This window comes from Podarcis bocagei (genome assembly GCF_964188305.1).
Source record: "Podarcis bocagei genome assembly, chromosome: 7".
In the NCBI taxonomy this organism is placed as follows: domain Eukaryota; kingdom Metazoa; phylum Chordata; class Lepidosauria; order Squamata; family Lacertidae; genus Podarcis; species Podarcis bocagei.
The window spans coordinates 62170741-62185762 of record NC_138132.1 but is presented as its reverse complement, the minus strand read 5'-3'; the positions used below and the strand labels follow the sequence as shown (position 1 = coordinate 62185762).

Below are 15022 nucleotides of genomic sequence, written 5' to 3'. Positions count from 1 at the left end.
AACAGAATTGAATTGAATTTATTACAGTCCCTGACCAGACTCACATACCCTATTAAACAAAACTGAGACACAATAAAATTAAGTTTGAATTAACAATCAGTATAACTATAGACAATACAATTATGGCAGCAGTTAAAATATGGTTTAAGTCTTAGTTCTGCAATATTATCTAAAATTTGCTTCTAAGGCCACAGTCTTTATAATAGCACAGCTTGTTCTCTAAGTTTTATGGAAACCGCTCAAAATTTGGCCACTTTTAATGTGATCTCCATCCTTGTCCTATATCAAAGATTTTAGACATTGAGGTTCGGGCCCACTTGGAATTTTTTGTATAACAGGGGTGATAAAAGCCGAGTGTATATCCCTGTAAATCACTGCAGATCACTGCAGATGGTGACAGCAGCCACGAAATTAAGAGACGCCTGCTTCTTGGGAGGAAAGCAATGACCAACCTAGACAGCATCTTAAAAAGTAGAGACATCACCTTGCCAACAAAGGTCTGTATAGTAAAAGCTATGGTTTTCCCAGTAGTGATGTATGGAAGTGAGAGCTGGACCATAAAGAAGGCTGATTGCCGAAGAATTGATGCTTTTGAATTATGGTGCTGGAGGAGACTCTTGAGAGTCCCATGGACTGCACGAAGATCAAACCTATCGATTCTTAAGGAAATCAGCCCTGAGTGCTCACTGGAAGGACAGATCGTGAAGCTGAGGCTCCAGTACTTTGGCCACCTCATGAGAAGAGAAGACTCCCTGGAAAAGACCCTGATGCTAGGAAAGATTGAGGGCACAAGGAGAAGGGGACGACAGAGGACGAGATGGCTGGACACTGTTCTCGAAGCTACAAACATGAGTCTGACCAAACTGCGGGAGGCAGTGGAAGACAGGAGTGCCTGGCATGCTCTGGTCCATGGGGTCACGAAGAGTCGGACACGACTAAACAGCAACAACATCCCTGTAAAAATGGCATTGTAGCAGGACATGAGAGACAGTTTCCACTTCTATCAAGCCACAGGGGCAGACTTGTTCCAAGTATGGTTTGCCCACATATCTCCACTACAACAAGGTGGATGGCAGCACTTTGAATCTAGTGAGGGTAAATGACCATCTATATTTAGGTATTTGTAATTTTGACAAATATGCCACTGGGGTAAACCCTCTCCCATTATATTTGATTGCTGGATGCTTATTCATCTCGCTCATGTGACGCTGAAGTTCTACATCCCAGATTCGTTGGAGAATTGTTACTCTGGCTTTCTCATAGCCGATGGCTAGATCACTCTTCAATGAATGGGAAATAATTTGGCGCCATAAACCCCATGTACCCCAAGTGGATATCTCTTCCTAAGTATGCTAGGTTTCACAGATACAAACATATGCAGCAATTAGCACTTGCAGATATAGATCACAATTTTTTGACTTTAATTCCGGAAAGTTTAAATTAGCACATGTGGGAATGGTGTTTGCAAGTTGGTCTTCAAGATGAATATTGTAATTTTCACTTCTTTCTTGAGAATATTGTTATCACTGAGTGGTGTGAGATTCCAGGGGTTCCAGACACTTATGGGTCTGTGTTTCAGTTGGAAATGAGGCACAGTAGAGCCTGTGCTGTTTTTATGATATATGGCTTATTTACACATATAAACAGCCTAAACATTTGCATACTGAGAGGGTCCTTTTCCTCCCATTGCTGCAGCCTTGGATTCCAAAGAGCCCCCAAATATTGTGTCTGACCCTCTATGCAGCACAAAGCAGACCACCCGCCTTTTGCTTTCACTGCTAACAGACTCAAAGGGTCTCCCGCCACACCAGGCAACCTGCAACTCTAAACATGACTCTGCAGACTCTGACAGATCTGGAAGGGCGTCCAGCAGAGAGTAACTGTTTTGATAATCACCCATTACCTTTCTTTTATTCTACATGATGACACTTCTGCCAGGTGATTTCCTGAGCAGAGAAAAACTGGTATGGCCTGGTTTTTTTTGATACTGCTAAATTCAACATCTAGCACGTTCTCATAATACCCCAAGTATTGGTTAAGTTCTAACGTTTACTAAATCTAGGAATTATGAGGAGGATCTGGCACCCAGGAATTTAGGGGATCCTTGCCCCCCACCATTTATAAAAAAATATTTATAGATTTTCATCAAAATGTAGCACAACATACTGACATCAAGAGATCGAAGGATCTGCCAATTTTAGTTATCTTCCCTTCTTAAATTCAGTTCTTGATATTTTTGCTGCGATTTGTGATTTATTTATTTATTTTAAAAATATTCGTGAAACTTCATCAGCATTTCACTGTGAAATATCCCTAATAAACACATTTTTATATGCAGGTTTGATCAAAGAGGTCCAAAGTTCAGCCCCCAGCATTTCCAGGCAGGCAGGGCTAGAAAATATTCCTGCCCTAAACTCTGGAGAGTCACTGCCAGTCATTGTGGACAATACTGAGCTAGATGGACCAATGGATCTGACTCAGTATAAAGCAGCTTCCCAGGTTCCTTGGTCTACTTTTCTCTCCCATTCGCTGTTTTGTATGGGTGGTTAAACCTTTCTTTAGATCCTCAAGCTCTGCAGCATTTGAATTACCCACTTCATTGAACCCCAATTAGGTGGGAATGAGCAGTGTAAATGATTTACCAGTGGGAATCATTCATGGAAGTGCCATGGTTTATATTGGGTTGAAAGCATTTTGAGACTTTCTAAACATTTGCTAAGCGACTCTTGTGATTACATCAGGCCCTTTTGAGATGAGCACAAAGTATTCTTTTCAAACTTTCTGGGCCTTGTTTGCACCCAACCCCTTTACAGTAAAGCAGAATTCTTAACAGGGCAGAGATGCCAACTTGAATATAATATTTTTTTCGGGGGGGGGGCAGGTAAGCCCTGCCTTGCATAATCAATCAAATGATGTGGTCACACACACCATTTGAACAGCAATGCCAATCAACTTGGGGGGGCCCAGCCCCCTCAAATATTTTATAGGGGGGGCTGAAGCCCTGTCAGCCCCTAGGAGTTGGCTCCATTGTAACAGGGTAGGATTAGACCTACATCAAAAAAACTAAGATCATGGCCACTAGTCACATCACCTCCTAGCAAACAGAAGGGGAAGAAATGGAGGCAGTGAGAGATTTTACTTTCTTGAGCTCCATGATCACTGCAGTTGGTGACAGCAGTCACGAAATTAAAAGATGCCTGCTTCTTCGGAGAAAAGCATTGACAAGCCTAGACAGCATCTTAAAAAGCAGAGACATCACCTTGCCAACAAAGGTCTGTATAGTTAAAGCATGGCTTTCCCAGTAATGATGTATGGAAGTGAGAGCTGGACCATAAAGAAGGCTGATTGCCGAAGAATTGATGCTTTTGAATTGTGGTGCTGGAAGAGACTCTTGAGAGTCCCATGGACTGCAAGAAGATCAAACCTATCCATTCTAAAGGAATTAAGCCCTGAGTGCTCACTGGAAGGACAGATCGTGAAGCTGAGGCTCCAGTACTTTGGCCACCTCATGAGAAGAGAAGACTCCCTGGAAAAGACCCTAACGCTGGGAAAGATTGGGGGCACAAGGAGAAGGGGATGACAGAGGACGAGATGGTTGGACAGTGTCTTTGAAGCTACAAACATGAGTCTGACCAAACTGCGGGAGGAAGTGGAAGACAGGAGTGCCTGGCATGCTCTGGTCCATGGGGTCACGAAGAGTCGGACACGACTAAACAACCCCCCTGCTTGGCAGGGGGTTGGACTCGATGGCCCTTGTGGTCTATTCCAACTCTATGATTCTATGATTCTAAGGATTAGACCTTGGTTTTGAAAGGCTTGATAAGGTAGGAAAGAGACAAGGGTGGGTGGTGGAGGCATAGGCTGAGCTGGGAGACAGGAGGTGCCATTAGTTCTTTAAATTTCCCCGGAGACCTCCCCCCAAAAAAATTTTTATTATGAAAACCTGTATCTCCATACATACGCCACTATTTATAACTCTATACATCTGTAAAACACATTCTTATTACACAGCCCACAAATTAGTATAAGTCTGTGGTTTTCTGGAGAATTCTCCCGCAAAGGTGTCTTTGTGCTTTGTTCCTCTTGCCAATCTTAATTGGTGAGTCAATTTTTTTCCGTAAGGGCAATAGGTTGTGCTCTCTTGTACCAAGCATACAAGTTTGCAACTTTTACGTCCCTCCAGAATGTGCCCGTGCCTTCGTCTCCTCAAGTCTCCTCCAGCGCCACCTCCAGCTGAAGATGCTCAAGGATGGTTAATAATGGTGGGGATGGTGACGGTGATGCTTCTATGAATTTCGTCACTGTGCTTATTAGTAGCATCCACTCGTCCTTCTGCTCATTCACTTACTTGGGTTGGTGGTGGGAAGGTAAAATCAGGATTGTGGCCATACACTTCCCTTGTGAACTAGGTGCACCGCCTAGTGGATTGTGTGAACAGACCTTACACAAACTGCACATGTGTGTACTTTTTGCAAGGTTTCCAATGGAATGTCAAGCATGTGTGTTGGCTCTATTCACTGCAACACACTGAATGCATGTATACTAGGGCCTAGGGGAGAAGCTACTGCTGTGATCCTGCTCCATGTGTGTGTGTGTTTGTGTGTGTCAGTCTGCATTGACTGTCTAAAAAGGGTTACAACTGCTGTGCTGCACCATCCTTCACTATGCCAATTACTGTATATTCCTCGTCTCCCCTTCAAGCTAGCTCATAAGCAGGAAGTGGCTGTGTAAGGATGTAATCTCAGCAGGCCTACTTAAGGGAACCAACTAATTTCAAATACCAAGTTTTATTGTGCTCTCTCTTCCCATTTGCGGCTGTCAGATGCTGTGCTGCATCCAGGTAAACAGCTCCTGCGCTCCCTGTTTCATGATTTAATTGGCTTTTCCATTGTAAGCAACAAATCAGGTGGCTGCTTTGTCTCCAGCTCTGCAAATGCCACCGGTGGCGGTGGTGGTAGCAGCAGCAGCAGCAACAGCAGCAGATGATCGCCGAATGGAGTGAGACGCGCAGTGTGAGACACATGGCCTTTTCATGGCAGTGAGCATGAGCTGTACACTTCCTGGCACCACACCGCTGCAGCGAGGTTTAAATTATCCCTGGGTAATGATCCCTAAACTTGCTGGAATCACCCATGCACATTTATGATCGTGTTGACAAATTCTTCTTCTTTTTTTGCAAAACAGAAAACCGCTGGATGTTTCCTTTGCAAAAGTTTGCCTCTGTACAAGCTCTGGGCCGTTGCACAAGAAAATGAGACACCCTAAAGAGACTGATAATAACCACATCTTTTTAAAACAGGGTTTGAGTTTTTGGATGAATGAAGTCACTGAAAGCCTGTTAAATCTCAGTGCCTACAGTTCCAGGAGTCCTGGGATTGTTTCCATCTTTGAAGGTTGTAGTCTTAGGCATACTTATCTGGGAGCAAGCCTAGTAGGACTTACTTCTGAGTAAAGGTATGTAGCATTGCATTGCATGACAGGGAAGGGCAATGGCACTGAACCAAGATCCCAATCCGTACCCCTATCCAATTTTTTTTCATGCACTACCAACACAGCTACTGTATATAAATATATGCGTTCTACTGAGTCAGACTCTTGGCTTGTGTTTGCATTACTGTTTACTTTGGCTCCAGAGTGTTTCTTCCGCTGGTGTTTGAAGCCAAGGACGCTTGATATTAGTCACAATCTATCCTGTAATTTCTTGAGAAATACTGCTGGTTGATGTGTCTTCCATTCCATTTTGAAACCGCAGCTATGGTTAAGCTGAGGTGTCTACACTCCAGACAGCCATTGCACACATGACAGCTTCAGTGGAGTTTGGCCTGGAGAAACAAATTAAGTAAAGGGTGTTGGGTGAAGACATCCCCATCCCTTCTCTGGCGTGTACAGCAATGTAAAAATGTGTCTTGAAGTACAGCAGGGGAGGTGGGAGACTGACCTTGCTGTGTTTCAAGCCACTAATCTGTATGTAACCTTGGCCTACGTTGCCCAGGGCTGCTTTCTCTGACACCTCTGCAAGTTCTCAGGGCCAAATCAAATGTTATGTTAAATGCATGACTGTATCCCACATACCTTTAAAAACTAAATTAAATTACTGAAGCTATGAAGGGATGTCCAAACAGGGTAGGACATGTGGCATGCAAGATTATTTTTATTTATATACATATATTTTAAAAATATGATCTGTTGATGCTGCAGCCTGAATAATAAGATGCAATTAGCAACTTCCCTCCCACAAAAGCAGTATTGGTTTGTGAGTGCGTGATTTTCATCAGGAAATGTGATGCAGTATAGGAATGATTTAAATAAATGCATAAAGAAGACAAGGGGGAAACTTTGGGTGGATTTTGAAAGCCCTTTCGCGGCGAGTGATCATGTAAGCAAGCCCCGTAAGAAGTGCTGTTAATTTTAATGGACCTATTTGATTCATCGCTAGGTAAAGTAACATCTGGTTTTGCCAGTACCGGTAAAAATAAATGAAATAAACTAAAACCTGCATGTTGAAATACTGTAACTAAAGCTGAACTATCAATATGGAACAAATCTGGCAAAATTTGGTAGTGTATGTGATGTTACCTTGATCCAAGGCTAAGCATCCTGCTTTGATTCATGTTAGCTGGCATTCCCTCAGAATCCTACACTGCTTGTCCCCGCAGAGTGCTTATGGCCTCCTGTTGTTCCAACAGGTTGATCAATAGCCGCAACAGGCAATGCTTGTTCTCAGGCAATGCTTGTTCTGGATCGTTGCCCAGAATAGTTATTCCTCCAGCTGACTTCAAACAGACAAACACACAGGGGCAGGAGCTACTGAGTACCGTTTGCCCACAGGCCTCAATTATCCTGAACTGAAGTGTTAGCGAGAAGGGGGATAACATCCCCTGCAGTAGACGGTGGTGTGGTCCTTCAGCCCCTGCTGAGCAAGGCATTGCATGTTCAGCAAATGCCCTGATTATTCTGCTAACTCAGCAATAACTGGGAGTAAGACTATGGTCTTCAGGCAATTAATTAGCCAGTTCAGTTCAGATCTTTTTGATCACTTTTTGATGAATCAGGTAGCCAAGATACTTTCACATAAGTATACTTAACAGTGCAATCTTGTACAGGTCTACTCAGAAGTAAGTCCCATTGATTGCAACAGGGTTTACTTCTAGGTAAGCAGGTATAGGATTGCCCTCCCAAGGCTTCATCAGAGATTGAGAAACCCAGGCTGGATCTATACTGATAAAAAAAACAACCCGCTATAGAAAAAAGTGCTATAAAAGTTCTCAGTGCAAAATCCCATTGGTGATGGATCACTGCCCTACAGGACCACCTGGTGTCTCATGTTTATGACGCAGTTATAACGATATAATTGACAAGTGTTTGGAGCTGCGGTCCAACAACATCCAGAGGACTGCAGGTTCTCCAGCCATGAATTGGACAGCTTTGCCTAGCCCAACTTGGGAATAAGCACCATTGAACAAGGTGGAATTTACTTCTGAGTAAAAGGGCATACTGGTACACAGTCAGAACTCTACTGATTTCCATGGGAGGACTGCATGTTCAACTCTCCTACTGAAATCAGTGGGATATAAAAGTACTTAAGGGATATGTGTTCTCACCATTGCCCTTTCTGGCTGACAAAACCCCTTAAACCCTCAAGCCTGCTTTTTAATTTTTATCCACTGTCTTTCATTACGGCTGCTAGTGTTTTATTGTATTGTCATTAGGTTTAAGCTAATTTATTTTCTATAATGCTGTTGTTCACATTATCATTGAAAGAGGCCATGGGATCTGTTTTGATGAAGGGCATTTTAAGTAAATGAATAAAAATAAATTAAGGTGGCCACCCTGTATCCACTTACCTGAATTAAACTTGCTTCTGAGTGGACAGGAATAGGAGCATGCTATAGGCATTGGTTGCAGCTTGTCCATTACTTTTTCCTTTTTTAACTGCGCTGCATCATACTTTTTGAATTAATATTCTCACAGTTACCCTCCACCAATCTTCTCTTGGCTAAAAGCATTAATTAAGACATTAACATTTTTGATCCCATCAAATTTTTCAGTTCCTTTTTTATTAAATAGAAGTACTGAGGGACTTGCAATAATAACTGCCTGAATTTCAGGGATAATGAAAAATGAACTTGACGAACCTCTGTTTGAGCCTGAAATATATTGGGTCCTTGAGATGCTGTGGATACGAGCTTGCATGTTAACCACTAGTCTGCACCACCTCCTGCATGAAGAACTCCATTGCGCCCTCCTCTCTTAATCTTCTCTTTTCCAGGCTAAGCATGCCCTGCTCTTGCAATCATTCCTCACAAGTAGAGATGCAGTGGTATAGGATCATGTGTTTGTGTGTGTGTGGAGGTTATTCTTTCTGTAGCAGGGTCCCTTTCTCCAGCATCCAAGAGCCACCCACTTAACATGAAAGGGGAGCTTCTTAGCCAGTGACAATATGTCTTCTACCTTTCATGCCAATAGGAGCCAATCGGAGTGAAAAGAGGCGAGTTGGCCACTGAGGATGGGCTCCTAAGGTCCCTCTGGAGCAGGTGCAGGGGAAGAACTCCAAGGAGTTGTTGTTCTGCATGCTCAAAAACAAAGCATTTGGGAACATTGGTGGCATTAGACAAAGAGGATAAAGTTAACCCTTTCTCATCCAGCTGCTACCCTCTCAGGGTGTCCCTCCCCCAGTTTTTGAAGAGGGCATGCAGAGGGCTAACTCTTCCTTCTGCATCTGCCCCCATACAAGGCATTTAGGCTTGGGATGGGGGAGGTCCCATTTGCACTAATGGAAGCTCACCACCCAGCTGATGTTGGCAGGATGGGGATGAGCAGGGGCAGGGTGTGAGCTGAATCCAGCCTGCTGGCCAGAGGTTCTCTGCCCCTACCATAGACAGAAGGCCAAAGCCAAAAAGATCTCTCTAGTTGTCACCCACTTCACCACTAACAGGGAGGCAACAGAGACAAACACACACACGTAAGATGGGAGGAGTCCAGGAAGGAACACATTCAGCTTCTAGAGGCTCCACACCTGTTTAAGCATTAACATTCATTTATCATTGTGTTTTGAATCCCTCTAACAGAGTGCATCTAACAGAGGAGCTTGCTGGTCAAACATTATTATTTTTTTGTATGACAATGTCCTCATCAGTTTCCGCAAAGAATGAGCTAGGTTGCAAGAGTTACAACTAAATGATGGTGCTGTATAGGGTAATGGGTGGGCCTTTCCTCCACATACCTGCTGCTAGGTAGGATAACAAAAGCCAGAGTGGTGTGTGCAAGCTAAGCAGGAAGCAGGCTGGAAGCAAGAGACAGCAGAAACATGCTCACTCTGTGCAGGATCAAAAGTGGTGCCAAATAGAGAAGCCAGATCTCTTGGGGTGTTGAGGCTGGGAGCATCTCCATTTTAAACTCAGGTTTTATATATCTGCTAATAAAACCATATATTCTAAAGACATCACAGTCTCTGCTCACTTTCGTTTCATGGAAACAGAACCCCTGGAATCTCTCACAACTTGGAGACTGGGGTGGCATGCAACGTCACGTTCATAATTCCCAATTTGCAAACATTTTAAGAACAGTTGCAAGGCTGGGATGAGATTAGAGAATGGAGTTGGTGACATCATGTGTGCTAGCCAATGCATGCTCAGCATAACTGGCTTTTCCTCGACATGCTAGAAAACGGTGGCACCATTCCCCCTCTCCACAGCTGAGCTCTCCAGGACAGAACCCCCCCCCCACATGTAAGTGCATTGCAGGGCAGTGAAGTTGCTTCCCATCTACTTCTCTCGCTTTTTAAAGGACATCTATGTCATTGTCCTGAGTATCTTATGCCCCAAGCCACATAGGGCTCTGCTGGTTAAGAAGAGGCCATTGCTTTGTGCTTAGAATGCTTAGAAGAAGTCAATGTAGATTCCAGAGCACTGGTGCAATGTGCTTAAAATAGACACTCTCATCAAGATGCAGGCTGTTGGGTTGCCTGCTACGTCCTTTAACCCTGCGCTGCTCGGTGCTGTGGCACAGCCAGAGTTTGTGACCTGTTTTGATGCACACTGTCCGTACAAGTTAGAAACCGTCCACAGCACCCAGTTGGCACTTTGATTTAATGTAGCACATCAAAGGTTCATCTAACCCATTGTTAGATTCCGAAAGGCTTCAGAACTGAAGGAGATTAGGTTTGGGGAGGATACACACACACACACACACACACACACACACACACACACACACCCCAAACCACAAAGCCTTTGTACAGCTAGGCCAGTGTCCATTTCTAATCCACCATGACAGCCTGCACTGGAAAGAACACAGACTTCTTCTGAAGGAGTAAGGCTTGCCCCAGGCCTCTGTCGATCAAAGCCACGGCAGATGCACTGTGCCCAACTCTCGTCCTTTGCAAACACGGTCAGTAAAAAAAAAGTAGGACTCTGAAAGCACCACGGGGGGGGGGGGAGGATTTCAAAGCTCCTCTGCCTATGACATGCGCCCACTCGACCACTTTAGCACTATTTTAAGTGTTGCATAAGAACTCGATCATAATTGGATCTTTAAGTGTGGCAGCACCTACACTTCGGAACTCCCTGCCTATTCATATCACGAGGGTGCCTTCACTGTAAACTTTTTGGTGCCAGCTCAAAACATTTTTGTTTAGACAAGCCTACCCAAATGTTTAGGAAGTAGATGCAAGTTTTAATCTATTGTTATTTTTAACTTTTCAAAAGTCTTAAATGATTGTTGTTAATTCTTCTTATTGGTAATTTTATTGTTGTATCTTCTTTTTCTGTAAATTGCTTCGAGGGCTTTTTTTTTTTTTACATTCAAATGGTATATAAATGTTATGAAGTAATAAGAAGTAAATCTAATCCAAATCAGGAAATTCACTGCTACACTTGACGAGCTGTGAAAAGCTGGAATTAACCTCACCGAAAGCAGGTATGTATAGAAAGGATGTTTTCACCACTTGGGGAGGCTCACATCACTCTCTCCCATCTTTCATCACATGGATAAACTCTTGTGATGGTTAGGGTGCTGGACCAGGACTTGGGAGAGACCAAGATCAAAATCCCCACTTAGCCATGAATCTCACTGGGTGACCTCAATGGCCAGCCGCCATCTCCCAGCCCAGCCCACCTCACAGGGTTGTTGTGAGGATAAAAATGGGTTAGACAGAAACCCATGCACACCACCTTGAGCTTGTTAGAGGAAAGGCAGGACATAACTGTAATAGATAAATAAAAAAAGAAGGTTGAAGTCAATATGGATGATAGGAAGATCAACTTTTTAGAGTGAGGGCTGATTTTGTGAGTTGGGGGGAAAGGGGTACAGCAACATGCAAGACCTGCTTTCCTCAGCTGTGCTAGCCCTAAAGAAAAGGAATAATCCAGTGTGTGTGTGGGGGGGAGGTAATTATGTCCCCAATAACCTGATGCAATGTTTCATCCCTGTCGTAGTTCCAGAGCGAGGACAGGACATCTTCCGTCATAGACACAGGAAAGCTGCCTCCTGTTGAGTCAGACCATTGGTCCATCTAGCGCAGTTCTCCCAACACTGACTGGCAGCAGCTGTCCAAGTTTTCAGGTAGGCAGCCTTACCTGGAGATGCCTGGGGAGGAATAGGATGGGACCTTTGATACGCAAAGCATGTCCTCGGCTACTGAGCCAAGACAATTCCTTTTATTTTTTAAAATTTTGTAGTTGCTGGATCACCCAGATGAATTCTGATTTCACTGTTGATTAACACCCCCCGCCTCTGCTTCTAATTCTTCCCTTTGTGCTCCCCCAGCCCATTCTTCTAATGTGATTAAAGGATCATGCAGGGGAGATGGGGGGGGGGGGAGAATAACATCCCTTGGTTTTTACATACGGTTTCTCAGCACACACAAAAGCCTTTAATTGATGTCAAACCTTCGCACAGATAATTGATTGTATGACTAAAATGTAGTGAGTAAATGTAGAGGGAAGACAGGGAGTCAAGGGCAATGTCGCCAGCTCTAGTCATGTGATTCATTTGGACTGAATCGGTGTTTATCCAGAGCTCGGAATTTCAGAGGGCAGCTTGGATTTAGAGGGGCCTTGGGAGACAGAATCTTTTTGTTTCAAAATCCTCTACCAAGTTTGCAAGGGCATGGCAAGAATGCATTCCTCTACAGCAGGGACAGATGGGAAATTCGATTCCGTTTGCATTTAAACCCAGTTTGATCCAGTTCACACTTCCGGAAACAATTCATTAACTGAACACAGCCATCCCTCTGGAATCTATCCAATTTTTTCCAATGCAAAGAGCATTTATAAAAATGCATTCTGTTAAGGCAGCACGTGCACAAGAACTGAGATGTTGTTGAAAATGACATACACAAATGCATTGTGCTGGGAGAAATAGCTTGCAAAACGGTGCGCTTTTCTCAAAATTGCATCCCTCCTGCCCCGAGTTCAGATCTTACAAGCTGCTGTGATAAAGTATAAAATGTACTTAAGAAGGCTAAGGAAACATCAACACAGACATGCACACTCAGTGGAACAGGAGTTTAATTTATTTCAAAGCCCAAATAGTCTAAAGAGTGAAAAGAACCACATGGAAGAGAACGAAGTTGAAGAGAGCCAGTGTGGTGTAGTGGTTTAAGTGTTGGACTAAGACCTGGGACAGACCATGGTTCAAATCCCCGCTTGGCCATGAAGCTCACCTTGGGCCAGTCACTGCCTCTTAGCCTAACCTACCTCACAGGGTTGTTGTTGGGATTAAATGCAGAAGGAAAGACCCATGCACAGCACCTTGAGATCCTTGGAGGAAAAGGTGGGACATAAATGCTATAAATAAAACAGCTAATAATAAAATGAAATCATTCAACGCTCCACCACCAAAGAAATTTAATTCATGTTCATTTCGCCCATCAATTCCGGGAACTACTAGCTGGTGCAGTTCCAAGATTCAGTGAACTTTGTGAAAGGGAACTAGTTCATTCCAAGCGCTGAGCTCAATTACCAAGTCCAGTACTCAAAATTCCCTCGCTGCAACCACTAGTTTGAAGAGAGGATTCTGAACAGTTGTGGCTCTGAAACAGCTCTCCAGCTCTACGCTATGCTTCCGTGAGAGGAGGATGCAGTTAATCATAGTGTGAATCTGTCAGTGCTTTGACTGCAAGTTCCTGGCATCCTTTTAAAGCACTGGTCCTGTAGATTCTGCCATCTTCAGATTGCTTTGTTTGTGGAAACAATCAGCCAGGTTGCCCATTGTACAGCGGCAGCCTCAGCAACTCCTTAATTAAGTGCTTTATTGAGGTATATTAGAGAGAGAGAGAGATGCATTCTGCCAAGGACTCTCACATCTGTTTCAGGGTTTTCAACCTCTTGAAATGGCACTCAGGGAACTGCGTCTTGGAGCTCCCCGGAGGCTCCAGACAAAGGAATAAAAAAACACACCCTCATTGCTCTGATATTCAGGCTGCTGTGCCAGCAGGGTAAGATCCATTCATTCCGTTCTTACGATGCAGTGATCAAATAGCGAGCGGACAGATTCTTTGCTGGAAGGCCAAAAGCCACCAGCTGCAGGCAAATATCAGAAGAGATAGTTCAAGTCAGTTTGGAGTGCCTGAAAGTTCACATGATGCACCCCTCCCCTTAGTGGCGCATCTATCTATCATCTATCTATATCTATCTATCTATATCTATCTATCTATCATCTATCTATCTATCTATATCTATCTATCTATCTATCATCTATCTATCATCTATCTATCATCTATCTATCTATATCTATCATCTATCTATCATTATCTATCTATCTATCTATCTATCTATCTATCTATCTATCTATCTATCTATCATCTATCTATCATCTATCTATCATCTATCTATCTATATCTATCATCTATCTATCATTATCTATCATCTATCTATCTATCATCTATCATCTTCTCTCTCTCTCCCCCTCTCTCTATATATCACCAATAGTTCACAATCTGACACCTTGACGTGCATATAAAAATCAGCTGCGTGAGATGGCCACTTGGATTTGCATGATGTGGTCCAGCACCTCAATTATGAACTGTAGAATTGGAAGGGACCCTGACGGTCATCCATTCCAATGGCCCCTGTGATGCAGGAATCTTGCCTGCAGCCATCCCTGGGTGGGCTCAAACCCCCACCTTCTAGTTAGCAGCCAGACACACCAAACCATTGCGCCACAGAGACAGAGCTGTATCCTCCTTGGTCGGGGAAGAGCTCCAGAGTCGAAGATGACTGGGTCCCCGGATGTACCTAGTAGTGGCATATGAGAGCTAAGAATATTTCCAATATATTTCACATCTGGCAACCAAGGTGCCCCCTTGGTTTCAGATAGTACATGGGTAGACGAGTCTTCAAAGCTGGGGACACCAATTTTCACAGCCCTCTACCAGCCATGTACCAGAAGTAATATATTTAGCATTAACTCAGGCAGCATCTCTGCATGTATATTGTGCTCTGGGAGGCTTAGTTTGGCCAGAATTGAGTATACCCTTCCAGAGTGTAGCTGAAGTGAATGGGAAAGGCTGCTCATGCAGGAGCAATGTGCTCACACAGTATGGGGCTGCATAGAAGACTCTTGCTTCTAGGATTATAGGAACATACCAACACCCACTTTTGTACAGGGGAGGTCCCTCACCTCGAATGGAGGGGTTCATGGGATGGTGGGCTCCAAACTTAGCACTGTGCAGGTGTGTGGTTGCTGAATGGTTGGCAGAGCCCCGTGTCGGTTGCTGAGGTCATGTTCCCTCCATCATTCACATCACCTACACCTTCTTCACTGCCTTGCAATGTCCTTCAGCAAGCAGGTCATCTCATCCTGCCCCATGGATTTCTGTTCAGTGACAGATGCTGGTAGATTCCAGAGAACTGGTTTGCGAGCAACTGCTGGTTATGCTTAGAACAGATGTGGGGAAACTTTGGCCCCCCAGATGTTGCTGGGCTGCAACTCCCATCACTCCTGGCCATTGGCCATGTTTTCCAGGACTGATGGGAGTCGTAGTTCTACAACAGCTGGAGGTACACAAGCCCCTCACATC

The 15022-nt window shown here is 44.0% G+C and overlaps 1 protein-coding gene across 1 annotated transcript in view; it reads left to right on the top strand.

Annotated features, from left to right (window-relative positions):
- LOC308590908 (uncharacterized protein F13E9.13, mitochondrial-like) overlaps positions 1–15022 on the top strand; it is a 546161-nt gene that overhangs the window by 188244 nt on the left and 342895 nt on the right. The gene's annotated exons all lie outside the window — the stretch shown is intronic.